This window comes from Giraffa tippelskirchi, chromosome 8 (assembly GCF_054371585.1).
Source record: "Giraffa tippelskirchi isolate mGirTip1 chromosome 8, T2T-mGirTip1v1.2.pri, whole genome shotgun sequence".
Taxonomy (NCBI): domain Eukaryota; kingdom Metazoa; phylum Chordata; class Mammalia; order Artiodactyla; family Giraffidae; genus Giraffa; species Giraffa tippelskirchi.
Genome location: NC_137282.1, coordinates 8,206,287 through 8,233,687, shown reverse-complemented (window position 1 = coordinate 8,233,687; position 27,401 = coordinate 8,206,287). Strand labels below are relative to the sequence as shown.

The 27,401-nt window shown below is 41.4% G+C and overlaps 1 long non-coding RNA gene across 1 annotated transcript; it reads left to right on the top strand.

Annotated features, from left to right (window-relative positions):
* The first annotated feature begins 1,683 nt into the window (after positions 1 to 1,683).
* Positions 1,684 to 27,063, top strand: LOC145516991 (uncharacterized). Its single transcript, XR_014061905.1, has 2 exons — positions 1,684 to 1,911; positions 26,499 to 27,063. It is a non-coding gene; the product is annotated as an uncharacterized LOC145516991 (long non-coding RNA).
* Positions 27,064 to 27,401: the final 338 nt, after the last annotated feature.

Here is a 27,401-nt window from a genome sequence, read left to right as displayed (position 1 = left end):
GTGCCCCCACCTTCATCACTGCGGTGTCCCCCCATCACTTCGGTGTCCCCCCACCTTCATCACTGCGGTGTCCCCCCATCACTTCGGTGTCCCCCCCACCTTCATCACTGCGGTGTCCCCCCCATCACTTCGGTGTCCCCCCACCTTCATCACTGCGGTGTCCCCCCATCACTTCGGTGTCCCCCCACCTTCATCACTTCGGTGTCCCCCCATCACTTCGGTGTCCCCCCACCTTCATCACTGCGGTGTCCCCCCCATCACTTCGGTGTCCCCCCACCTTCATCACTTCGGTATCCCCCCATCACTTCGGTGTCCCCCACCTTCGTCACTTCGGTGTCCCCCCCTTCATCACTTCGGTGCCCCCACCTTCATCACTGCGGGGCCCCCCCCATCACTTCGGTGTCCCCCACCTTCATCACTGCGGTGTCCCCCCATCCCTTCAGTGTCCCCCCCTTCATCACTGCGGTGTCCCCCCATCACTTCGGTGCCCCCTATCCCCCTCTTCATCACTCTGTGTCCCCCCTTCATCACTTTAGTGTCCCCCCGTCCCCCCCTTCATCCCTTCGGTGTCCACCTCCCTCCATGTTCATCACTGCGGTGTCCCCCCCTCCATGTTCATCACTTTGGGGCCCCCCCGTGTTCATCACTGCGATGTCCCCCCTCCATGTTCATCCCTTCGGTGTCCCCTCGCAGGGAGAGGGGAGGGCGCGAGGCGGGAGGGCCGGAGCGGAAAGTTGGACGGCGCGCGGAGCCCTGCCACCGGGACCTCACCCTCCCCGCCCCGGGGGACCTGTTGGGCCGTCTTGCTCTGCAGGGGCCGGCGTGAGCTCGGCGGCGAGACCCGCGCGGGTCGCGCACGCAGCTCTCCACTGCACGTCTGAGCCTGGAGCCTCCGTCGGACTCCCGCCACGACTCCTCGGTCCGGTGCGCCTGGCCCTGCTCGGCCCCGCTCTCGGCCAAATTTACGGCCGAGCTCCGAACGGGGCACTTTTCACGGCCCGTCTGTCCTCTTCCGGCCGCACGGATGTTTTCTTTGTCTGGTGTCCCGTTGGTGGCAGGGACTACTGAGTCAGACCTTTTTATTAATCTGCATTCCAGGGAAGGGCAGTGCATGACAGATGACAGACGAAATAACTCATCGTTTTGTGTGGACACGTTTTTCCGCCCCTGGACCATTTCACCGGCCAGACTGTTCTCCCCAAACATCTCCTACATTTATCCCAGCTTTACCATTTAAAGTCCACGCTCTGGCTCACTCCTCTAACGTTTCCTTCGTGAACTTTTGCAGTTTGATCGCTTGCCCTATCCGTGTGGCACTTGATGTATGGCCTTTTATCTACGTTTTGTGAGCCTATTCCCAGGTATATTCTTGAATGCCTCTTTGCATCTCCAGTGGCAGTGTGGTACATGCAGTTCAGAGTCCAAAAAATATTGCTAGTGAATGAACAGTATTCCAACCCCTAAGAGGTGGAATGTCCACCTCCACTCCCATCAAGCCCTCCCTTGTTAATATCTCAACCTAAACTTTCTTGTCTCTGTAGCTTTTCTCCACTCGATTCCTTAACCTTATTCTTCTATACATCATAGATGGTCTAGGCTGTTCAGTAATAACAAAAACTTACATTTTCAACTCAGTATCCTACCGCTGACAACTGATAACAGTTATTGTGATGTAAGATTTACAGACACACCCTTTTCTTCACCTACCACTAAGCCCCATCCCCAAATTAGGAGAGAAATATGGGGATAGAAAATAATCTTTTAGGATACTTTCCATTCTAGATGAGTTAGATAGATGCATTCTCAGGAAAAATGAGAGACATTTGTAATGAAAATACACCCGTGGACAAGAAGTGCGAGAGACTCTCTTGTAGAAGACGAAAGCAATGTTCATATTTCCCATGAAGACAGGTAAAGTCATACTAATAGAAAATGAGTTCACGTGAGGTGAGTGCCTGTTCTTCAGAAGAAAATACCAAGATGGCTTTTGTTTGCTTTTGGGTAATTTGGAAGAAAACTAGCCACTGCCATTGTTGTGAAAAGACCAAACTGGAGTTTAAGCACACAGTAGCAAGAATTTAAAACAATTTGCAACAACAAAGCACAGTTTAGCTTTTCAAACAGCTTCCATAGAGAGTCTTTGCTTTACATTTGCATAACTTAATGGCACATTCAGGCAGTGTTCTCAAAAGACTAATTCAGGTCTTCATCTTTTGCATGCTAAAAAGAAATCCACAGATCCAAAGGATAGTTTCTCTTGGTTCAAGCTTACTCAGAATTCAGCCTGTTGGGCTGGCAGCTCAAAGTTCGTCCCCCTTCCACATTTCACTCTAGATATCCCTGCCTTTTCAGCTATGTCTGTTAACTGCATTTTATGCAGAGTTCAGCTAAGCCTAAAATTGGATGGTTGCTCTATCCTTGTTTCAACAGGAGTTTTAGTCCATTTACATTTAATATAATTACTGTGAAATGAGCACAACTATATGATAATTTGAACATTCTTTGGCATTGCTCTTCTTTGGAATTGGAAAGAAAACTGACCTTTTCCAGTCCTGCGGCCACTGCTGAGTTCCCCAGATGTTCTAATATATTGAGTGCAGAATTTTAACAGCATCATCTTTCAGGAGTATAAATAGCTGGAATTCCATCACCTCCACTAACTTTGTTCGTAATCATGCTTCCTAAGGCCCACTTGACTTCACACTTGAGGATGCCTGACTCTAGGTGAGGGATCACAATCACTGTGGTCGTCTGGGTCATCAGGACCTTGTATAGTTTTTCTGTGTAATCTTGCCACGTTTTTAAAATCTCTTCTGCTTCTGTTAGGTCCTTGACGTTTCTGTCCTTTATCGTGCCCATCCTTGCATGAAATATTCCCTTGATATCTCCAGTTTTCTTGAAGAGATCACTAGTCTTTCCCATTCTGTTGTTTTCCTCTATTTCTTTGCATTGTTCATTTAAGAAGGCCTCCTTATCTCTCCTTGCTATTCTCTGGAACTCTGCACTCAGATGGGTATATCTTTCCCTTTCTCCCTCCCCTTCATGGATCAGAGCCTTGTTGTGGTGCAGGGGCTTGCATAACTCAATAAAGCTATGAGCCATGCCGAGCAGACCCATCCAAGACAGCCAAGTCACAGTGAAGAGTTCTGACAAAACAGTCCACTGGAGGAGGAAATGGCAACCCACGCCAATATTTTTGCCTTGAGAACCCCATGAACAGTATGAAAAAGCAAAAAGATTGGCTTATTACACTATAATATAAAGGATTATTTTTGCCACTTCCTTCCAAATGTAAAGAACATAGAATAATATTGTTCCTCCACCTAGTCCTTCCCCTTTTGTGTTCACCGTTTTCATGGATTTTAATTGTGCACATATTTTAAACCACAGTTGAGATTGGGTTTTGGCAAGACTTGAGCTCCTTCTGTTTTGCTACAGCTCCTACAGCACAGCCTGCAAGGTGTTCCAACTGAGAGTCTGTGTTCCCTGGAGCCCACAGTGGTCACTGAAATCGAATGCTTGTTTCCTCAAAACCCTAAGATGGCAGAAACCTCCACTCTGCTTTCCCAGGGCTTAACCTTCTGGTTCAGGAGGTAAAGAATCCACCTGCAATGCAGGAGACCTGGGTTCGATCCCTGAGTCGAGAAGATCCCGTGAAGAAGGAAATGGCCATCCACACCAGTATTCTTGCCTGGGAAATTCCATGAACAGAGGAGCCTGGCGGGCTAGAGTCCATGGGGCCACGAAGAGTCGGACACGACTGAGCAACCAAGCACAGACAACCTTCGTCTCAGGCATCTTCAAAAACTGGAGGGAGGACTTTTCTGCTGGTCCAGTGGCTAAGACTCCACACTTCTCATGTTGTGGGCCCACGTTCAATCCGCGGTCAGGGAAGTTCCACATGCCACAAGGTGCAGCCAAGAAAATAAATAAAAATAAAGATCCATGTATCTTTTAAAAAAAAGAAACTTGAGGAAACCCACAGAGACTCAGTTATTCCCCAGCCCCTTCTCACTGGGAGCCTGGCCCTCTGGTGATTCTGTCTCTCTGATCTTCCTTAACTGCCACAGTTCCTGCTGATCTCTTTGCCTCTCAGGGCCTCCTTTGTAGCTCTGTTCCAAAACTCAGACTCTGGCCGTTTGCCTCGAATTTCCCTGCAGAACAAAGGTGCTGGAGAATGTCACCCCACCTGTGTGTAAAGTTTCCCCTTAGTTGAGACTGGATCCTCTTAAGTCTGGTCCCTTCAGCTGCTTGCTGATGCCTTCAAGTAGGTGTTTCATCCTGTACCTGCTCGCCTCCTGGTTTTCAGCTGGACCTTTGGCCTGCTGTAAGTACCCCCACCATACTCAGAACCAGGAAAAGTGTTACAAATGAAAAGGTCTCTCCTGCCTTCTCATTGGAAGAATGTCTGAACAGGGCTTTGCCTGATGTATCAAGGTAAGTTTCCAATACTTCCTGTGTTTCAGAATCACCTGAGTACTTTTTAATAAGTAAAGATTCAAGGATTCCATTCCAGACTTACTGAATCGCAGTTTCTGAGAGTGACACAAATTTGGCTCTGTGTTTTAAAAACTCTGCATGTAAGAACTTCTGCTCTGACCATGAACAAGTATTGGGGTTTATCCTCCCCCCTTGAACAACTGCAAAGCCTGAAAGACTATATGAAACAATGGTTTTTAAGACGTTGGACAATGACAGGGTAGGGCAATGGTGACTGAAATGAGAAGTGAAGAAGTTGAACCAGCTAACTGCCCCAGCCTACTGCATTGAGACATGCTTAGGCCTCAGCCCAGAGCCCAGCAATATTGCTCAGTTGAGGATACAAATATCACTGCTGAGAGAGAACAAGGTATCTAAGATTTGCAGGACAGGGAACCAGAAAGGGGAAAGATGCATCTATCTAGGACCCCAGCTGTCTGCAGCCTGTGAATGAGTATTCATTTGCACGTGATTGAGAACAAACTAATTGGGGAAAGAACCACCAAAAAGGAGCACATAAAACTATTCCCAGAGCTCTCGTATGAGTGGAAATAGTGTCTGTTTCCAGAAGCCAGAATGGAAGGCTTTCAACACTGTCCGCTTTGGGTAGAGTCCACAGAAGGGGATCATCTTAGTATTGAGGCTGTACTTACCCTATATTGGGGGTTAGGGGAGAGATTTGATGCAATAATGGCTGAAATACTCCCAAATGGAATGAAAACTAAATCCACAAATTCAAGGAGTTTAATGAACACCAAGCACAATAAAGAAAATCATAACCACACCAAGGCACGTTATGCTAAAGTTATTGAAAATCAATGGTAAAGAGAAAAATCTCAACATTTACCAGAGGAATAAAAGACACATTATATATAAAGTGAAAGTCGCTCAGTTGTGTCCGACTCTTTGCGACCGCATGGACTATACAGTCCATGGAATTCTCCAGGACAGAATACTGGGATGGGGTAGCCTTTCCCTTCTCCGGGGTTCCCAACCCAGAGATCTAACCCAGGTATCTCACATTGCAGATGGATTCTTCACCAGCTGAGCCATAAGGGGAGCCCACATTATATATAAAGCTACAAAGAATTACATTAGATTCATCATTAGAAACTATATAACCGAGAATGAGAAAAAAAAATCTTTAGAATATTGAAAGATTAAAAATCAACCTGAAATTCCTCATTCAGGGGAAAAAAAAAAGTCTTTTAGGAATAAGGGCAAAATAGCGAGTTTCTCAGACACAAAAAGAAAAGGCTAAGACAGTTTATCACTACTGACCTGAACTGCCAGAAATGTGGAAAACATTTCTTCAGAAAGAAGAGGAAATGGTATATCCTTTATTAGATAGAAATGTCGGTTTGTAGAAAGATAGTAGTAGTACTAGAAGTGAGGAATGTGTGGATAAGTATAATTAAAACAAAAACTTATGATTGATTTTAAGGCAAATTGAAGACAATACACATGGAGTTTAAAATGTAAGAATAAACTGGATGATGGGGTTGTCCGGGGAAATGGAAGTACCTGTCACAAGGTTTTACGCTACACATAACAGTAGTGCATAATATTTGCAGGTACTGGGGTAAGCTGAAGATGCATATTATAAATTCTAGAGCAACCACTACAAGGAATAATAATAAATCTGAGGCATAGTTACTAGGCCAATACTAGAAATAAAATGGAGTCAGAAAGTTATTCAGCTCAGAAGACAGGGAAAGGAGAAAAAAGGAGCAAAGAACAGATGAGACAAATAGAAAACTTTCGCAAAATGATAGATTTAAATTCAACCATATTGGCGATTATATTAAATATATATGGTATAAACATCCAATTAAAAGGTACAGATAATCAGATGGGATAAAAGTATGAGCCAAATATGTAGTGTCTATAAGGAAGAATTTTTAAATACAAAGACAAATAAATTAGTAATGAAGAATGAGAAAAGATACACCAGGCAAACATTAATCAAAAGAATACTGGAGGAACTTCCCTGGTGGTGCAGTGATTAAGACTTTGTCTTCCAAAGCAGGGTGTGTGGGTTCAATCTCTGGTTGGGAAGTTAAGATCCCACATGCCTTGTGGTCAAAAGACCAAAACATAAGACAGAAACAATACTATAACAAATTCATTAAGATTTGAAAAAGAATGGATGTGATACTGGAATGGATGTATTAATATAAAAAAGGTGATTTTAGAATGAGGTTTATTACCAGGAATAAAAATGGATACTTTAGAATGATAAAAGGGCCAATTCATCAAGAGGATTTAACAATCATAAATGTACGTGAAACTAATTGCAGACCTTCGAAATACTGAAGCAAAAACGGAGAAAACGAAAAGAGACAAATCTACAATGAGTTAAAATTTCAACAGTCCCATATCAATAATTAATTAAAAACGTCAGTAGAAAGAAAATGAGTAATGATATAGGATGCGTGAGAAATAATGTCAATTAACTGAGATTTATAAAACATTGTACCCAACAACAGAAGAATCCACATTCTCACTAGTGTACACAAAATATTGTGGGTCATAATAGACTATATTCTGGGTCATAAAACTAATTTTACTATATTTAAGATGATTGAAATTGTACACAGTGTGATCTCTGATAAAATGAAATTAAACTGGATATTAATTACAGAAGTGTATCTGGAAAATCAGCAAATGTTTGCAAATCAAGCAACACATGGGTCAACCAGGAAATTAAAAGAGAAATTAGAAAGTGTTTTATTGAATAAAAATGAAAAGAAACATCAAAATGTGCAGCTAAATCAGTGCTTAGAGGGACATTTAGAGCACTAAACAGTTATATTAGAAGCGTGGAAGCATCTCAAATCAATTACTCAAGCTTCTACATTTAGAAATTAGAGAAAGAAAAGCAAATAAAAACCCCATAGTAAATGGAAGGGAGGAAGTAATAAAGAGTTGCAATCAATGAAATGAAAAGCAGGAAGGCAAAAGAAAAAATCGATGAAACTGAAAGATGGTTTGCTGTAAAGATTAATGAAATCAATTAAAGTCTAAGGAGACTGGCCAGGGAAGCAAAAAGATATGACATGAATTAACAGTATAAAGAGTGAAAGATTCAGGAATTTCCTGGTTGTCCAGTGGCTAGGACTCGGTGCTTTTACTGCAGGAGGCACAAGTTCAATCCCTGGTTGGGGAACTAAGATCCCACATGCTGTGCAGCATGGCCAAAATAAATTAAAAGAATGAAAGATCCTACACACATTAAAAGAATAAGGAATAATATGAACAACCTTACACCAAAACATTGAACAACTTGGATTAAATGGAAAAATTCCTTGAATGACATAATCTACTCAAGGATATACAAGAAGAAATAATTCAGATAATCTGACATCTATCAAAGGATTGGAGCTGATAGTTTTAAAACCTTCCATAAAGATACTTCAGGCATTGTTCTCACTGGTAAATCCTACCAAACACTTAATAAATTAATGAAAACAGTTCTACATAAATCCTTCCAGAAAATTGTAGGAGAATATCTCCCAACTTGTTTTCTGAGGTCAGCATTACTCTGATTGCAATACTAGACAAAAGCATTACTAAAAGAAAAAAAGTGTCCTTCATGAATGTGGATGCACAGATGCAAATCTCTTTCAAAAGATTTAGCAAATGGAATCTGGCTATACATAAAACAGTGCTAAGTTGCTTCAGTTCTGTCCGACTCTTTTCAACTCCATGGGCTGTAGCCTGCCAGACTTTCCCCTCCGTGGGATTTCCCAGGCAAGAAAACTGGAGTGGGTAGCCATTTCCTTCTCCAGGGGATCTTTCTGACCCAGGGATTGAACTCCCCTGAACTGTGCATTTAAAAATGGTTAAGATTGGGGATTCTCTGCTGGTCCAGAGGTTAGGACTCTGCACTTTCACTGCTCAGGGCCTGGGTTTGATTCCTGGTTGAGGAATTAGATCCCATAAGCCATGTGGCCCAGCAAGCATGACGCCACCCCCAAAATGATTAAGATGGTGAATTTTACGTTATGTATATATTACTACAGTTAAAGATAAATTTTATTTCTGTATACCAGCAACAAACAATTAGAAATGAAAATATAGTCATATCAAAAATATGAAATATTTAGGAGTAAACCTGACAAATAATGCACAAGATATTTTTATTGAATACAAAATACTTCCAAGAATATTAAAGAAAGCCTAAGAAAATAGAAAGATACATCTTCTGGATTGGAAAACTCAATATTGTTAAGATGTCAATTGTCACCACGTTGATTTATAGATTCAGTGCACTTGAACTCATTATCCGAGCAGGATCCATTTCTAGAAACTGACAAGCAGATCCTAAAATTCTCTTGGAACTACAAAAGATGTAGAAGTGCCATACAACTTTGAAAATGAACAGAGGTGAAGGTGTTTTACTGTCTGACTTAATGACTTTCCAAGTTTTCTCCCACAGTACACATCAGTACTGACAGCTACCATAGTATCACATAGGTCTGTTGTGAGAGTTTAAAGATACTATAGTCATAGCACTAAAATAGTCTGCATTATATAATAAGCACATTTGTTCATATTGTTATTATTGTGGTATTTTAATGTGCATTTTCCCTGATCACTAGTGAGACTGACCTTTTTTAAAAAATACATTTATTGGCCATTTGAGTTTTCTGTGAAGTATTTTGTTCTAATCTTTTGCCTATTTTTCTATTGCATTACTTGCATCTCTCTTAATTCTTCATATTTTCTGGGTAGGTCCTGCTACATGTCAGTTATATATGTTGTATATTGTTTCCCGTAGTTTTTAGCTTGTCATTTCACTTTTCTTAGTGGTGTCTCTAGATGAACAGAAGTTTCTATTATAAAATTTTTATGTATATGTGTATATATATATAAATTAATATTATATAATATAAATTACGTAAATCTTTTCTTTTTATCATTTGTGTGGTGATAGTTTTCTCCCTTGTCTTTCTTCTAATCTTGCAAAAGAAATACTTTCAAATTGAGAATATTTGCTATAGTTTTTGAAGATACTTTTAATAAGAATGAGGAACTTCCCTTCTATTTCCACATTGCTAAGAGTCTTTATTACCAAATGCTGGATTTTGTCAAATGCCTGTTCTGCAACTAATGACATTGTCATTAATTTTTTTCGTTTAAGCTGTGAAGGCAATGAATTGCAGTGACTGTTTTTCTAATGTTAAATCCACTTTGCATCCTGGGACAGATTCAACTTCGTCATGATATATTATCTTTTTATAAATAGCAGGATTTACGTGCATAAGTAAATTGTTTAGGATTTGTGTGATTGTGTCCACAAGTGAATCCAATTTATCGTTTTCCTGTCTTGAATTCTTCTTTCATATTTTGGTATCAAAGTTGTACTTGTCTCATGAAACGAGAAAGGATAGTTAACTTCTTTTTTCTATTCTCTAGATAGTTTTGTAAGGTAAAATTATTTGTTCTTTAAACATTTGGAAAAATTCACCAGTAAAACCATCCAGACCTAGTTTTCTTTGTGGAAAAATGTTTGCATACTAAGTTATATATATATATATGTATATCCCATATGCCATGGCTAAAACCTGGTGCTGCCAAATAAATATATACAAAAAAAAAAAAGAAGTAATATCATTTGGGAGTATTATGACAGTATGTGTTCTGTAAGCCCCCAGATGATGGTGTTAGAAGGACAACAAAGAAAACGAATCCAAGACTTCCCTGGTGGTCCGCTGGTTAAGAATCACCTGCCAATGCAGGGGACACAGGTTCAATCCCTGGTCTGGAAAGATCCTGCATGCCACTGGGCAACTAAGCCCATGCGCTGCAGCTACTGAAGCCCATGCTCTGCAGCAGAAGAAACCATCTCAGTGAGAAGTCCATGCACTGCAACTGGAGAGGAGCCCCGGCTTGCCACAACTAGAGAAAAGCTGCTCCAGAAAGAAAGACCCAGCACAGTCAAAAATAAATCACTAAAATTAAAAAAAAAATGCAAATTCAGAATAAGTATCCATCTTGTCGGGCAAAGATTCCCGACAAGAATTTCTCCCCCCTTTGTAACTGAGGATGTCCCAGGGTATGTAATCAACCTACTACCAAGTGGCAGCTGATACCCTTGGGAGGCAGTACCATACTGGGAGGCTAAGGATTGTTGCCACTGGCATGTCAGGAACTCAGCAGTGGCAATTAGCCCATGATACCCAAGGCTGGCTCTGATGAGGGAAAATCCTTATTGATGAGGTTTTGCACAGCTTCTGTCTTGACACCATTACTGCTATATTCACGAGCAAGCACTGAAATGGTCAGAAAAGGAAGTTGACCAGCATTCGCAAAGTGAGTCCTCTTGCTAAACTGATTTTTATGAGCCTTCTTCGCAGTGGAGGACCCTTGGTAAGCAATTACCTGGGCACCAATTAGTTGCATCCTTTTGGCCCAAAGCTCCTTGCCAGCAAGCTCTCCACCATGGTCATTCCAAGTCACTGGTCATCCAGTCAAGACACTAGCCTTTGCCCAGGAATCCATGCAGGGTCTTAGTTCAGGCTAATCTCTTCTACTGGGTAGAACAGATGCGGAGATGTGTTGCTTAATGTTCAACCCCTGGGAGGATTTTTCTGCTTCCTTGTCCTTCAAGACAACTCTGAGAGGGGCTCCGTCACAAGCACCGTTTTTCAATCAGGCTCAAAATAGTTTCTCAGTCAGTGACACAACAGCGTCCACAGTCAAGCAGGGACCAGAGTGTAACATGAGCAGACATACAGCAAATACGATCCATTTGCTCTCGAAACAATTATCTTTCAGGGCCTGTTCAGGCATAGTCCTTATTATACATACGTATTCCTTTTTTTTCATGTAGCACCTCTGGGCAGGAGTAATGTAACAGCTAATTGGACCAGCTAACACCTGGTCCATGTAAGGCAGCGTAGGTTACATGCTGTCTAACAGCCCAGTTGCAAGCCAAAAGCTGTTCCTTACTTTAAAGAAAAATTTAAATTTTATGATAGAAACATAATTTTAAAGAAGAGCTATTTCTTAAACAAAAACAAGCACTTTGCTTGCTCTAAGAACCTGAGACATTTCCTTGTGCCTGCACATTACTTGTGACTAGGTTGCCCTGTCTTTCCAGACACTTTGGGAGATGGAAACCATCAGCTACATGTGCCTGGTTCTCCTCCAGGTGTAGTTAGGACCTTTGCAGGCCAGGATGCTTTTAGTATTCCAGTCCTTCATGATCTGGCATTGTCTGCTTCTGGAAACTCATCTCCTGGGCTCTGTTACTTTCATCCTTCCGCATGGAGCTACTTGGGAATTTAAAAATGGACTTTAGGACTTCTCTGGTGATCCAGTGGTTAAGATTCTGGGCAGAGGTTAAGACTGCAGTAGGGGTAGGTTCAGTCCTGGTCAGGGAACTAAGATCCTACATGCCACATAGCACAGCCAAGATAAATAAAAATGGATTTTAGAAGGACCATTGAAATTCCTTCAGAAAAAAATTGTTTTAAATAAGTTTGCCAGTGTGGATAAATCCTTGATTAAGGAAAATAAAAGGTTTGAGCAAAATGCCAGTGATTTTGCTTACTGTCTTTTGAAAGAAACTTTTTGGTGTGAAATATATCAAACAAGCACTATAATAGAAAAACCATATAAAACATATGTACAATTTACAGAATAATGATAGGATGAACATCAACAGCACATCTCTCCCTCTGTCTCTCCTCCCACACACGTGCACACACACACACACCCCTAAACACACTCAGGTTAATAAATAGAATATTTACTGTACTTTTGATGTTTTCCTCCTTCTGGACCTTCTATTATTTAGGTTTTGGACTCACTGGACAGATCCTGTTACATTCTCGCTTAGTCTAATTTTCTGTCTCTGTCTTTTTTCTCCATTTGGGGGGAAATTTCCAAAACTAATTTTCCAATACTTTTTTGAGCTCCTTTCCACTAACATGTATTCAGTTTCTAAGAGCTGTTTTTTATTTTCTTAATGTTCCTTTTCATAGCATCCCTTTCTTGTTTCATGAATGTAGCACTAACTTTATCTCTCTGAGGATATGAATAAGTCCCCTCCGTCTGGTTTTTTTTCTCCTTGCATGCTCTCTGATTCTCTAACTTGTGTGCTTTTTTGTTTGTTTTTTGATTTTGTATCTTGCCTCTTTTATTCAGGATTAAATTCTAGTTACTCATACCCAGCCAGAATACTCCAAAAGTGATATATCCTTCTCAGGGTATCATCTTTAGAGGCACATGAATTCCACTTGCCCCTCTTTATGAAGTTCATTTTTTAAAAACAACTTTGTTGAGATATAATTCACATACTGATTACCCATTTAAAGTGTACAATTCAACAACCACAGAAATAATAATTACAAAGTATACAGTTCAACAGCTTTAATTTTCATGTGGTCCAAATTATCATTTTTTTTCTTTTATTGCTTACACCTTTGACATTATATCTGCTGCTGCTAAGTCGCTTCAGTCATGTCCGACTCTGTGCGATCCCATGGACGGCAGCCCACCAGGCTCCGCCGTCCCTGGGATTCTCCAGGCAAGAATACTGGAGTGGGTTGCCATTTCCTTCTCCAGTGCATGAAAGGGAAAAGTGAAAGTGAAATCGCTCAGTCATGTCTGACTCTTAGCGACCCCATGGACTGTAGCCTACCAGGCTCCTCCATCCATGGGATTTTCCAGGCAAGAGTACTGGAGTGGGGTGCCATTGTCTTTTCCGAACATTATATCTAAGAAACCATTATTCCTTCATCCAAAGTCATGAAGATTTATTCCTATGTTTCCTTGTAAGAGTTTTATCATTTTGGCTTTTGCATTTAGGTGTTTGATCCATTTGGGTTATTTTTTGTGTACAGTGTGAACTAGGGGTTCAGCTATATTCTTTTGCATGCAGATATCCAGTTTTCCTAGTACATTTGGTTGAAAAGACAATTAAATTGTTTTAGCTCTCATCCAAATTCAATTGACCATCAATCCTACTCAATGGATCTGTATGTCTGCCTGTAAACCATTACTATACCATCTTGATTATGGAAGTTTTGTAATAAGTTGTAAAATTGGAAATTATGAGTCCTCCAACTTTGTTCTTTTAGAAGATTATTTTGATTCTTACAGGTTTTTTGATTTCTATGTGTATTTTAGGATCAGTTTGTCAATTTCCATAAAGAATCCAGGTGGAATTTTGACCAGATTAAGTTGAATCTGCAGAGCAATTTGGAGAATATTGCCATCTTAACAATATTAAGCCTTTCTATCTGTGAACATGGAAGGTCTTTCTATTTGTGAGATTTTATTAAATATCTTTCAACAATGTTTCGTGGTTTTCAACATACATCTTCTTTTGTTAAACTTATGTGTAAGTATTTTGTTCTTTTTGATGGTATTATGAATGGAATTGTTAATTACATTTTTTGCAATACTCATTGCTGTTTATAAAAATACAATTTATGTTTTTATATTGATCTTGTATCCTGCAAACTTGCTGACCCCATTTATTGCCTCTCATAGTTTTTAATTCCTTAGTATTTTCTAAATACACGGTCATGCCATCTGTTACCTCTTTTCCAGCCTGGGTGCCTTTTATTTCCTTGAAGTCTGATTGCCCTACCTAGAAACTCCAATACAACGTGAAATAGATGTGGTGAGAACAGACATCCTTGTCTTGCAGCTGATGTTATTGGGGACGGCATTCAGGTTTTAAACATTAAGTATGATAGCTGTGAGTTTTTATGGATGTGCTTTACCAGGTTGAGGAAGTTCCTTTCTACTCTTATTTTGTCGAGCATTTTTATCATGAAAGGGTGTTAGGTTCTGTCAAAGTCTTTATCTGCATCTGTTGGGATGATCAAATGGGTTTTGCCATAACTTTACTACTTTGGTATATTATGTTACTTGATTTCCATATATTATACCAACCTGGAATTCCTAGAATAAGTCCCACTTGGTCGTGGTATATAATCCTTTTTACATGTTGCTGAATTCAGTTTGGTGGTATTTTGCTGAGGATTTTTACTTCTGTGTTCATAAGAGCTTTTAGTCTAGTTTGTTTGGTCTTTCCCCCCCCTTTCTTATGAAATCTTTGTCTGATTTTGGAATTAGGGTAGCACTGCTCCACATTGAATGATATGGGACATTCTATTCTACATTATGGAGGCGTTTGTAAAGGATTCATGTAATTCTTTAAATGTTTGGTAGTGGTGGTTTTGTCTCTTAAGTCGTGTCCGAATCTTGCGACCCCAAGGACTGTACGAATAGCCCACCAGATTACTGTACGAATAGCCCACCAGATTCCTCTGTCCGTGGGATTTTCCAGGCAAGAATACTGGAATGGGTTGCCATTCCCTTCTCCAGGGGGTTTTCCCGACCCAGGAATTGAACCTGGTCTCCTGCATTGCAGGCAGATTCTTTACAGTCTGAGCTATGGGAGAATCCCAAATATTTGGTAGCTTTCACCAATACAGTCATCTGGGCCTGAGATTTTCTTTGTGGGAGTTTTAAAACTACTGATTCAGTCTCTAAATTTGTTATTCAGATTTTCTTTTTTTATCTTGCCAGTTTGGGTGCTTTTTGTCTTTCTAGAAATTTGTCCATTTTATTTAGTTATCTAACTTAGATGTGCCGCTTCCCTGGTGGCTCAGAGGTTAAAACATCTGCCTGCAATGCGGGAGACCCAGGTTCGATCCCTGTGTCAGAAAGATCCCCTGGAGAAGGAAATGGCAACCCACTCCAGTATTCTTGCCTGGAGAATCCCATGGAGGGAGGAGCCTGGTGGGCTACAGTCCACGGGGTCGCAAAGTGTCAGACACAACTGAGCGACTTCACTTTCACTTTCAGTTTCAACTTAGATGTATGCAGCTGTTCATAGTATTCCCTTCTAATCCTTCTCCACCCTGTAAAGTTGGAGTGATGTCCTTTTTACATTCCTGATTTTAGTAATTTGAGTGTTCTCTGTTCTTCATTCTATAGTTTGGCTAAAGGTTTATCAGTTCCGTTGACCTTTAATACTTTTTCAATTTATGTGCTTTTTATGTTTATTTCTTCAATTATTTTTATTTTGGCAGCACTGGGTCTTCTTTGTGGTACCTAGGCTTAGTTGCCCCAAAGTGTGTGGGATCTTAGTTGCCCGGCCAGGGACCGAACCCACATCCTCTGCATTGGAAGGTGGACTTTTAACCACTGGACCACAAGGGAAGTCTCCCTGTTGATCTTTTTATTTTGTTTAAGTTAATTAATTAATGTATTTTTGGCTGCTCTCCATCCTTGTTGTTGCACAAGGGCATTCTCTAGTTGTAGCAAGCAGGGAATACTCTTTGTTACAGTGCTCAGGCTTCTCATTGCAGTGGCTTCTCTTGTTGCAAAGCCTGGGCTCCAAGTAGCTGCAGCACACAGGCTGCAGCAGTTGTGACGCAGGGGCTTCAGTTGCTGCACGGTGTGTGGAATCCTCCCAGGCCAGAGATCGAACTATGTCCCCTGCATTGGCAGGTGGACTCCTATCCACTGGACCACCGGGGAAGTCCCCCCTGTTGATCTTCTAAAGAACCAAACTTGGGCTCGGCTGACTTCCTCTCGTTTTTCTATCCTCTATTTCATTTATTTCCACTCTGGCCTTTGTTATTTCCCTCCTTCTGTTTGTTTTGGGTTTCTTTTTCTCTCTCCTCTTTCTAATTTCTCAAGTTGTAAGCCTAAGTTGCTGATTTGAAATCTCTCTTTTTTTAAAAATACAGATGTTTCATTTGTGACATTCATTTTGATCCCCTGAGCAAGTTATTGTCTGGTTTCACTGCTGTAGAGTTACTGAGCTTCTCCTTGTAACTAACAATCTCTGGGGAGACACTCCATGAGGTTTTATGGTGGAGTAAACAGTTGTCCATATTTTTAAGGTACAAGCTATCAGTCAAACGTTTCCATCTGCTTTGATGTCTAGTAATGTAAATCATATGGAACCTCATCTTGGGAGTAAATTTTCTTTTCTAGCACCAATCATTTGAGTAGACCTTCTTAATTAGGTTCAATGGCTCAAGTGATAAAGAATCTGCCTGCGATGCAGGAGACACAGGAAGCTGCTCTGGTTGAGGAAATGGCAACCCTCTCCAGTATTCTTGCCTAGAATATCCCACGGACAGAGGAGCCTGGCATTGCAAAGAGTGAACACATATGCACACATTCAGCTCTGAGAGAATATAGCCTGAGCATTCTTTTTAAAATTTATTTATTTACTTGGCTATGCTGGGTTTTAGTTGTGACAAGCAGGATCTTTAGTTGTGGCATGCGGGATCTAATAGTTCCCCGAGCAGGAATCAAACCAAGGGCTCCTGCATTGGGAGCATGGTGTCTTAGCCACTGGACAACCAGGGAAAAGCATTTTTGCTTTTTTGTGAGCATTTGTGAGTAACTTGACAAAAGCTGCCCCTCCCACTACTCCTTGCTAAATGCCAAGGGGAGAAGAAATTTTGCACAGGGTATTATGGAATCAAGACCCTCATGCACACATTTCTCCCCCCTGGAGGTACCATGTCAGGATATGTCGGCTCCTTGACTCAGGCCTGTCTGAAGTTCTCCATCAGGACAAGATCCCCATTGTCCCTAGGAAGTCACTTACTCTGCAGGAAGGGGAACCTGAACCCAAACACAGGCTAGACTATCTTGGTGGCAGTGTACCCAGGAGCCGTGTCCCGTGGCCAAGGCTGGACATGCCCCTCAGGAGTCGTCTGGGCCCTGGGGGAGAGTCTGAAGAGCTAAGGCTGAGTGCTTAGATGTGAAATAAAGAGCCTGCACCTGGAGGACCCAGGCAGGGAGTGGATGCTGCAGTGATGGAAATGGGGTCTCTGACCTCCATCAGAATCTCTGGTCCTTTCCCCAATATTCTGGATGACTTTGAGTGTTCAAGAGAAGTGGCATTATATGTGCACTGAACTGGTGAAGTGGATCATTCCAGTTGCTCTGTCTGGGTTGTTTTTTTTTTCTTTTGGAAGATTTATTTATCTTTGGCTGCACTGGGTCTTCGTTGCTGCACGCAGGCTTTCTCTAGTTGTGGCGAACAGACTCTCGAGTTGCAGAGTACAGGCTTCCCTTTACGGTGGCTTCTAGTGGGGTGCACAGGATCTAGGTGTGTGGGCTTCGGTAATTTCAGCATGGGGGTTCAGTAGTTGTGGACATGCCCTCAGTACCTGTGGGCTTACTTGAGACACGTGGGATCTTCGTTTCCAGACCAGGGATCAAATCCGTGTCCCCTGAATGAGCAGGCAGATTCTTAACCCCTGGGCCACCAGGGAAGTTCCTGGGTTTTTATTTTTAATGTGGCTACTTTCATTGATTTCTTTTATGTGGTGTATGTTGAAAAAGATTCACTTCTTAAAGTAAGATAGATAGAATTCTGAAAGAAATTCTGCTCCTTTTGTTTTACGCTCGTTCATAACCAAGCAGATAGGAGTGCCTGGTTTAGATCTTCATATTTAAGCAACCCTTAACCTTAAGCAACCCTTTAACTTTTTTAAAGTCAAGATTGTTTGATGACTAAGGAACACGGGTTTCCAGCAATAAAGTAAGCCAGAGGCTCTGCAAAACATCTAAGAAGCTAAGCAAAATATGAAAATCTCTCTTTGAAATAAATGAATGCATCTGAAGAATTCAAGGGGAATTCCTCTGATGCCAGGAACAAACCAGCACGGAAGTTCATAGGAGGAAGGATGTGAGCTTCGAATCTGCTGCGTAAGGACCCAGGGGTCTGTGTGGGGTGCAGAGTCCCCTATCCCAGGACTCAGCAAAGGTAAGCCTTTGAGTGAGGAGAATACACCCCTAGGAGAGACAGATAGCAACCAAGGTGGCTTCCATATTACCTTTTTACTGAAGTTTTTTTTTTTTTTTTTTTTTTTAAGAAAGAAAAAGCCTCCATTGACACTTTGTGGCCACTAGCTTCTTTTTGAGGGTTCCTGGCCCAACTGTCACTCTTTGCACAGGCCAGAAAACCATCAGCTGAAAATTGTAAAGTGGGCCGGATCTATAGTGCTCCATACGTCTGGCAGAAGCAAATGTAATGTTCTCTCAGCCTAAGCCTGGGAAGGAATCTGGCAGAGAAATTTTAACAAAGATAAGCCAACAACCCCAAATCACAAAGTACACGAGGAAACAAGCCATCACCAGCAAGATTGGGCAAAATAAATAAACCAGTCCTACGAAGACTCCAGGTATAGGAATCAAACAGGAGCCAGGCAAAATGCAGCACACTCAGTTGAATGTGAATTTCAAATAAGTCATGAATACAATTTAAGTATATTCCCTGCAATATTTGAGATATACTAAAAATGTGACGTTTACCTGAAATTCCCATTTAACTTGGCGGTCTGTAATTTTAATTGTTAAATCCAGCAGCCTCAGATATAGACTATAAGGTAAAAAAAAGTCTAATGTGTTTAAGAAATAAGAGAAGGAACATTGGAAAGAGGCATGATGAGTGGAGAATATCAGAAGTGACAAAGTAGATATGGAAAAGGAAGGAGTGAACTTTCTAGAATGGAAAAAATGAGAAGCAAAAATAAACACTAGATGGGACAATTGGGAATAAGTGCAAGGATGCTGCAGTGTACTTTGATGTCATAGAAAAAGTTGGATTCATGGGTCCAAAAAGGGGTGGATTTTTGATAAAGCAAGGAGAGTTAAATGTTAACTGTAGAATATAGGCGGAGGGTATATGGGAGTTTAGTGTAAAATTTCTTTGGAAATTATCATAATAAAATATTAGGTAAAAACAGAAAATTTCGGCAGCTTAATAGACAAAGTTGGAGTAAACTGGAAGATGACTCTGGAGAAATTTCAAAGAACACAGCCCAGAAACAAAAGAGATAGAGACTATGAAAGCCTGGTTAAGATTTATGCTGAAAGTAAGAAATAGCCATCCATCCCAGAAGAGTTCCAGAAGGAGGTAACGGAATGTGGGAGAGGGAATATTCATGGTAACCGTGGCTGAGAACTTTCCATAACTAGTGAAAGACAGTAATCACATAGGCAGGAAACCCAATAACTTCCAAGAAGGATAAATAGAAAGAAATATACTTTCTACTAAAGCATATAGATATGCTTCACAAAGAACAAAGGTTATCCTAGAAAGATATGAAATGCGGGTAGTTCTTTCTCATTTATGTTGTTGTTATTGTTCAGTTGCTAAGTCATGTTCGAGTCTTTGCGACCCTATGGACTAGCACGCCAGGCTTCCCTGTCCTTCACTATCTCCCTGAGTTTGCTAAAACCCATGTCCATTGAATCAGTGATGCCATCCAACCATCTTCTCCTCTGTCACCTCCTTCTCCTGCCTTCAGTCTTTCCCAGCATCAGGGTCTTTTCCAATGAATTGGCTCTTCATGTCAGGTGGCCAAAGGATTGAAGTTTCAGCTTCAGCATCAGTCCTTCCAATGAATATTCAGCGTTGATTTCCTTTAGGATTGACTAGTTTGATCTTTTTGCAGTCCAGGGACTCTGAAGAGTCTCTTCCAGCACTACAGTTCAAAAGCATCAATTCTTCAGCTCTCAGCCTTCTTTATGGTCCAATCCTCACATCCGTACATGACTACTGGAAAAACTATAGCTTTGACTATATGGACCTGTGTCGGCAAAGTGATGGCTCTGCTTTTTAATACACTGTCTAGGATTGTCATAGTTTTACTGAAATATAGTTGATTTACAATGTTGTGTTAACTTCTACTGTACAGCAAAGCAATTCAGTTATATGCATATATACATTCTTTTTCATATGGTTTTCCAATATGGTTTATCACAGGATATTGAATATAGCTCCCTGTGCTATACAGAAGGACCTTGTTGTTTATCCACTTATATATACTGGTTTTCATTGCGGATCCCAAACTCCCAGCCCCTCTCCAAGCCCCCTCCCTTTTGGCAACTGCAAGTATGTTCTCTATTTCTGTAGATTTGTTTCTGTTTCATAGTTAAGTTCATTTTTGTTTCGTAAGTAAGTCATAGGTCATATTTTAGATTCATATTGTTAGTGGTGTCATATGGTATTTGTCTTTCTTGGTCTGACTCACTTCACTTAGTATGATCATCTCTAGGTCCATCCGTGCTGCTACAAATGGCGTCATTTCATTCTTTTTTATGGTTAAGTACTATTCCATTATACATATGTACCGCATCTTCTTTATCCATTCATCTGCACATTTGGGTTGTTTCTATGTCTTGGCTATTGCAAATAGTGCCACTATAAGCACTGAGATGCAAATATCTTTTTGAATTAATGCTTTTGTTTTCTTTGGCTATATACCCAGGAGTGGAAATGTTGAGTCATATGGTAGTTCTACTTTTAGTTTTTTGATACTGTTCTCCATAGTGACTGCACCAATTTACGTTCCCACCAACAGTGTAGGAAGATTCCCTTTTCTCCAGATGAGGGTAATTCTAAACAAGCATTGATTGTTGTGCATGCTAATCCTCTTCAGTTGTGTCCAACTCTTTGAGATCCTGTGGATCATAACCCACCAGGCTCCTCTGCCCATGGGATTCTCCAGGCAAGAATGCTGGGTGGGTTGCCATGCCCTCCTTCAGGGCATCTTCCTGACCCAGAGGATCGCTTATGTCTCCTGCATTGGTAGATGGGTTCTTTACCACCAGCACCACTTAATACAATTATTAGTATTAGGTGTATTAGTGTATTAGTATTATTAGTATTAGTAATAGCCCAATAATACTATTATTACAGTATTATTTGTGGGGTTTAAACAATTGAGATAGAACAAACTGGTCAGAACACACTAGCAATGTAAACCTGGAAGGGATTATTGGGCTTAAAAGATTATTTGGAAGTAAAGATATCAATTATCTTTAGATTTTCAAAAGTGAGATAGGCAAGTTAAAATTCCAAGGGTAGCTAGTATAAGAAAAAAAAATTAATTCACATCTTTAAACCAATAAAGATCAAAAAGTTTAAAGATTTTTCTTTAAACTTGATTTGTTGTTGCGTATAAATAAATCCAAATATATTAACAATAATCAATATAAGTAGATTGAATAATACAGGTGGTAATTATAGGTTTCCAGGCTGGCTGTATTCCTTCTCCCTAATTCACCATTCAGATAAGTCACTCCCACCCTTATAAGAAAGAGTAAGGGAGCGGATGGAGAGAGGGGTTTGCTGTCTCAGCAGCCCCTCTGCAGTAGAAACCAGAAGCCATAAAAACCCACGACTTTCATTACTCTCGGGTTCTAGACACAGTTCATTCTGTCTTCATGTTATTTCATAAAATTTAGTAAGATGTGAATTCAAAAATATTTTAAAATCTATAAAGAGTAAGAGTTAACTACATATAAAGTTTTCTTAGAAAAATATCAATATTAGTATATTGAAATACTATGAAAAATGAAGCTCTTACCCAAAATAGCAATATGATTATGAAGTTGTGTAGCTCTATTCCCTCCCTCTATTTCTTTCAATTTTACTTAATAAACTCATTCTTCATTCTACTGAACGTATTCATTTTTACTTAATAAATTCAATTTTTACAGTTTCCAAGATAGTTTCATTTGTAAGCAATCAACAATGTTTTCAACCATTAGTCGAAAATACTTTGTATTTTGTGATACTGTGACCTGAATACAAAAATGTCTTCTGACATATATGTTCTGGAAAAGACCAAAAGTATACATCTGGTTGATGCGCTAATATCCTCCACCCTCTCCACCCCAGTAGCAGTGTGGTTGGGGGAACCGAGCTCAGCTTAAGGGAGGCAGGGTCCAACCAGTGTAAAGGTGTTCTCACCTTGTTCCATGCTCCATTCAGGAAGAGGCATCTTAAACCCCAAACAAAATGGAAAGACAACCTACAGACTAGGAAAAAATATTTGTAAATCATGTGACTGACAAGGGTTTCATTTCCAAAATATACAAATGACACATAAAACTCAATAGTAAAAAAAACAGCCCAATCAAAAAATGGGCAGAAGACCTAAACAGACATTTTTCCAAAGAAGACATACAGATGGTCAAGAGGCACATGAAAAGATGCTCAACATCTCTAATATGAGAGAAATGCAAATCAAAGTTACAATGAGGTATCACCTTACCCTAGTCAGAATGACCATCACCAAAAGTCTACAAATAATAAATGCTGGAGAGGGTGTGGAGAAAAGGAAACCCTCCTGCACTGCTGGTGGGAATGCAAATCGGTGCAGCCACTATGGAGAACAGCACGGAGGTTCCTCAAAAAAACTAAAAATAGAACTACCATGTGATCCCACTCCTGGGCGTGTATCCAGATAAAACTCTAGTTCAAAAAGATACATGAACCTCAATGTTAATAGCAGCACTGTTCACAATAGCGAAGATATGAAAGCAACCTAGGTGTGCATTAGCATATGAATGGATAAAGAAGATGTACACATATACAATAGAATACAACTCAGCCATAAGAAAGAATAATGCCATTTGCAGCAACGTGGATGGACTTAGAATATATCATACTAAGCGATACAGAGTCAGTCAGTCAGACAGAGAAAGACAAATATGAAATCACTTGTATGTGGAATCTAAAAAAGAAACTTTTACAAATGAACTTCTTTGCAAAAGAGAAACAGATTCACAGACACAGAGAACAAACTTCGTTACCAAAGGGGGAAGGGGAGAATAAAAAGAAAAAGGTGGGGGGGGGCGCATCTTACTCCATGTGAGCTGGTGAGCCATGAGAAGAATCTGGACTGAAGATGTGGAAGCTTCTTTCTCGAGCTTCAGGGAGAAACCGTGGGAGCCAGACCCATTCCCTTCCTGTGTGTGTGACCAGGAAGCATTTTCACAAGGAGTTGTTCTGCCTGAAACATCTCCAAGGGCCCCTCTGCCTCTGGATTTCATCAGCCAACCCAGTTAAGGTCTTCGTTACTTAACATCAGTAGGAGTCCAGTTTTCTGTTACTAGGAGCCAAAAGGCCCCTAACTTACGTAATAATTAAGCCTTTGAGCTAAAATGTTATTGAAGCACTCTCATATAAGGCCCGGAGAAGGCAATGGCACCCCACTCCAGTACTCTTGCCTGGAAAATCCCAGGGACGGCGGAGCCTGGTGGGCTGCCGTCTATGGGGTCGCACAGAGTCGGACACGACTGAAGCAACTTAGCAGCAGCAGCAGCAGCATATAAGGCCCACTTTCCCAGGTGGCACTAGTGGTAAATAATGCACCTGCAATGCAGGAGAGATGGGTTTGATCCCTGGATTGGGAAGATCCCCTGGAGGAGGGCATGGCAACCCACTCCAGTATTCTTACCTGGAGAATCCCATGGACAGAGGAGCCTGACAGGCTACAGTCCATAGAGTCGCAAACAGTTGGACACAACTGAGGTGGCTTAGCACGCACACACAAGAGAACATGCCCACTCTTTCATGGGTTTGGAAAACTTAACAAGAACTACTGAGTTGGCATACCGATGAAAGGAGAATAAGCAACTTTCCCCCTACATTTTCAAGTATGTGTGGGAATCGTTACTGTTGCAAACACTGGTAGCTGCTTATGCAATATCTGCTTCTCCTTCTTTCTTAGCAACAAAGCTCAATCATATTCTGTACCGCAAAATGTGCCCTTGAGATGACCTGTTCCAATTTTTTCTTGAATTGAGGGAAACCATCAACAAGATACAAGTAGAAGTTATCAGGTAGGATTTGCTGGAAAGCTCCTCAGAAAAAGGGATAGACTCTGATATGTACTGTTTTACTTCTTGCACCTTCTTGCTTTCTGGAATGCAGATATGAGGGTTGGAACTCCAGGAGCCATTTTGGACCCTGAAGCAACCCTCAGGATGGAAACCATGTGTTAAAGATCAGGATGGAAACCATGTGTTAAAGATGACAGGTCAAAAAGATTGAAGGAACTTGGGTGTTTGGTGATGGCAGAACCAGCCCAGGACTGCCTAACTGAACTTTCTTGACATGAAAAAGAAACAAACCTGATCCCTGTTTGATCTGCTTATTTGGATTTTTCCATTGTATGTACCTCCAGAACCTAATTCTAATTAATACATCATGTGCTGCCGTTAAGAACAGAAGCTCTGGGATCAGAGAGACCTGAAGCTGAGAACCTGCTTTAGTAGCTAAGTGACCTAAGGGGGAAGTTAGTTAAAAGTCTCTAAGTCTCAGTTCATCTGTAAAATGGGGCTAATGAATGGTACCTACATCCAGCGTTGTTGTGAAGATTCCACATGCTCAGTAGGATGCCTGGCACAGATTAACCATTCAGCACATGTCAGTAGTATAATCTATTAATTTCAAATATACAGGCTAGCTGAATCAAGCCATATATATTACAGAAAAAAAAAGCAAAAAAAAAATTGGTGGTCTACAACCTAAGGTAAGATCTTGACACTTCCTGTTAATCTTTCTTTGTACCTTTTGTCATCTGGCTCTCCTATTCCTCAAACTTCTTTTACTTTCTTTTCCAACTTATACCTCTTCTCAAGAACTCTGCCCTGTTGGCATATGATATTGCCTTCTGCTTCATGGAAAAAATTAAAATTACTCAGAATGAAAGCCCCAGATGTCCTGCTTCTGTACCAAGTAAATTCTTTCCACGGGGTTTCTCTTCCCTTCAGAAGCTGGGCATTCCTCCTATGGTTTGGAGACAATTCCTCTCGTCAACTCAGAAATGTTCACGCTCATCACACCCCCAGCTCCCTCTCTTGCTTCTCAGTTATAGACAGGCACAAGTCTCAACCATCTTACGAAATGGAGACAAAAGCAAATACTGTCCCTCTTTGACCCTTAGGACATTTTTCTCCTGCACCTCAAGGTCAAGCTATTTATTAAGGGTGTGGTTTACATCCGTTATATTCACTGCGTTGCCTGCTATTTGCTGAACATTTACTATGTGCAGGGTAATTTACACACATTTATCTCCAGTCTTCAAATCATTACCACAAAGTGGGGCCATCCCCACACGCACACACCTTTTTTTTCTGTAAGAGGTCCCTGGGGTTCAAAGAGATTTCAGTATCTTGTTTCAGCTCATAAAGCTAAAATCAGGATTGGAGCCCAGGTCACTCTGAATACAAGTCTTGTTATTTGCATTCTCTCTGTGGTTGCCAAACTTGGCAGGGTATCAGCATCATCCATACAAGTCCCACCCCAGATCTGCCAAACCATCATCTCTAGATGAAGAGCCCAGGAATCCAGAACACCAGTCTCCTCTTGAATTTCCTCCCTTCCTTTCTGATCTCTCCTTGCCTGTCACTGTCTTCCCTGTGATGCGCCCACCTCTGGCCACATCCTAAATGCTGGCAACCCTTACCTTGGTTTCTAACCTCACCCTCTTCTCATGCCAAACGTCAGGCTTGAGTGAGCTCATTGCCATCGGTGGATCTAATTGTTGTTTATGTGTTAATGCCTCCCAAACTGGTATTTCAAGCCTCACTCTTGGCTGATGGCTCTGTAAGTCTATATATGAGAAGTTGTCAGTTGATTCTAACTTAGGTCCCTTAAATCTCAACAGACCCATGATGGAATTCATGATGTTTCTCAAACAACCTGCTCCCAGGTCTCACTTCAGAAATGTCTTAGTCAGCTCAGGCTGCCTGCCATAACAAAATACCTCTGATTGGGTGGCTTGGCCTACAGAAATGTGTTTTCTTACAGTTCTGGAGGCTGGAAGTCTGGGCTCAGGGTGCTTCCATGGTTGGTTCTCATGCGGGTCTTCTCCCTGTCTTTCCGTGTGCTCACTTGATCTATCCTTGGTGTGTGCCTGCGTTCCTCTCCTTATAAGGCCACCAATCTTCTTAGATTAGGACCCCACCCTTAGGACCTCATTTAACCTTAACCATCCCCTAAAGGCTCTGTCTCCAAATAGAGCCACACTGGGGGGCAGAGAGCATCAATATATGAATTCTGGGGGGACATAGACATTCAGTCCATAACAACAGGTCCTCCACCAGGCAGTCACTCAGGGGCCCAAGCTCAGAAGGATCTTGCACTTAGCATTTAATGTTCTGCATTAGCTGTTTTGAAATTCTTAATAACTTTATATCTTCAAATTTGTGTTCCATAGGTGAAGTCCTGCAAGACAATGGAGCTCGTGGATTGGTGCTCACTCACCATCTGTGTCACACCACCTCCCTGCATTCCTGGGACAGTTCTCAACCTCCCACACCAAGGGCCTCTCCTCTCCATCTCCTGAGACTCTGCACCCCTGTCCCCAGTGGGGAGATCCTGGGCACGAGTGCAGGGGGCATGGGCATGCTCACCGTGTGTATCAGGGCAAAGCAGTGGCCATACCAGCACAAGGCTGGCAGCACCTGGACACATTCAGGGGGCAACTTGGCAGCTGTGTGAGCCTCTTGCCCACCCCTGTCCAGGTACCTAGTGCATCATGGCACAGAAGTAACCATATTCTAGTTATGCAGACGGTTGACCTGTGGCTGGGTTGGGTCTGAGGCCTCAAGGGAAGGAGAGCTGCCTGGCTTGAGTTCCAGGGGTGCTGGTCGCTGATTGGCAGGAGTATAACCTGGCTGCTCTTTGCCTTGTCATCTGCACAGTCTGACTCCCTCTGTGTGTATCCCTGTGCCCAAAAGACTGTGCCAGTAAGCAGGAAATAAAGATCACAAGTTAAGAGAGACACTGTAGAAGAAAGGAAAGAGTTCTCCCTGCATGTTGAACTAGGGGCCTGCATTTTCACTCTTCAGCAAGCCCTGTAAATTATGTACAAAGCCTGCCTGCTCTGACTTTCTCCTTATGTCAGTCAGTGATTCCACCACTCTGATCATCCAAGCCAGAACTCTGGGAATCATCACCGACTTTTCCCCTTTTCCTGTCCCCCTAGGTATTTCTAGTGTCTTCATTTTCAAATGCCACTGACTTAGATAAGTAAAAGAAATTTGGAATGATCCTGGTTTTGATTAAGCCACCTGTGATACTTATCCTCCATCAGATAAGGAAGAAGGAAGGACTTCCC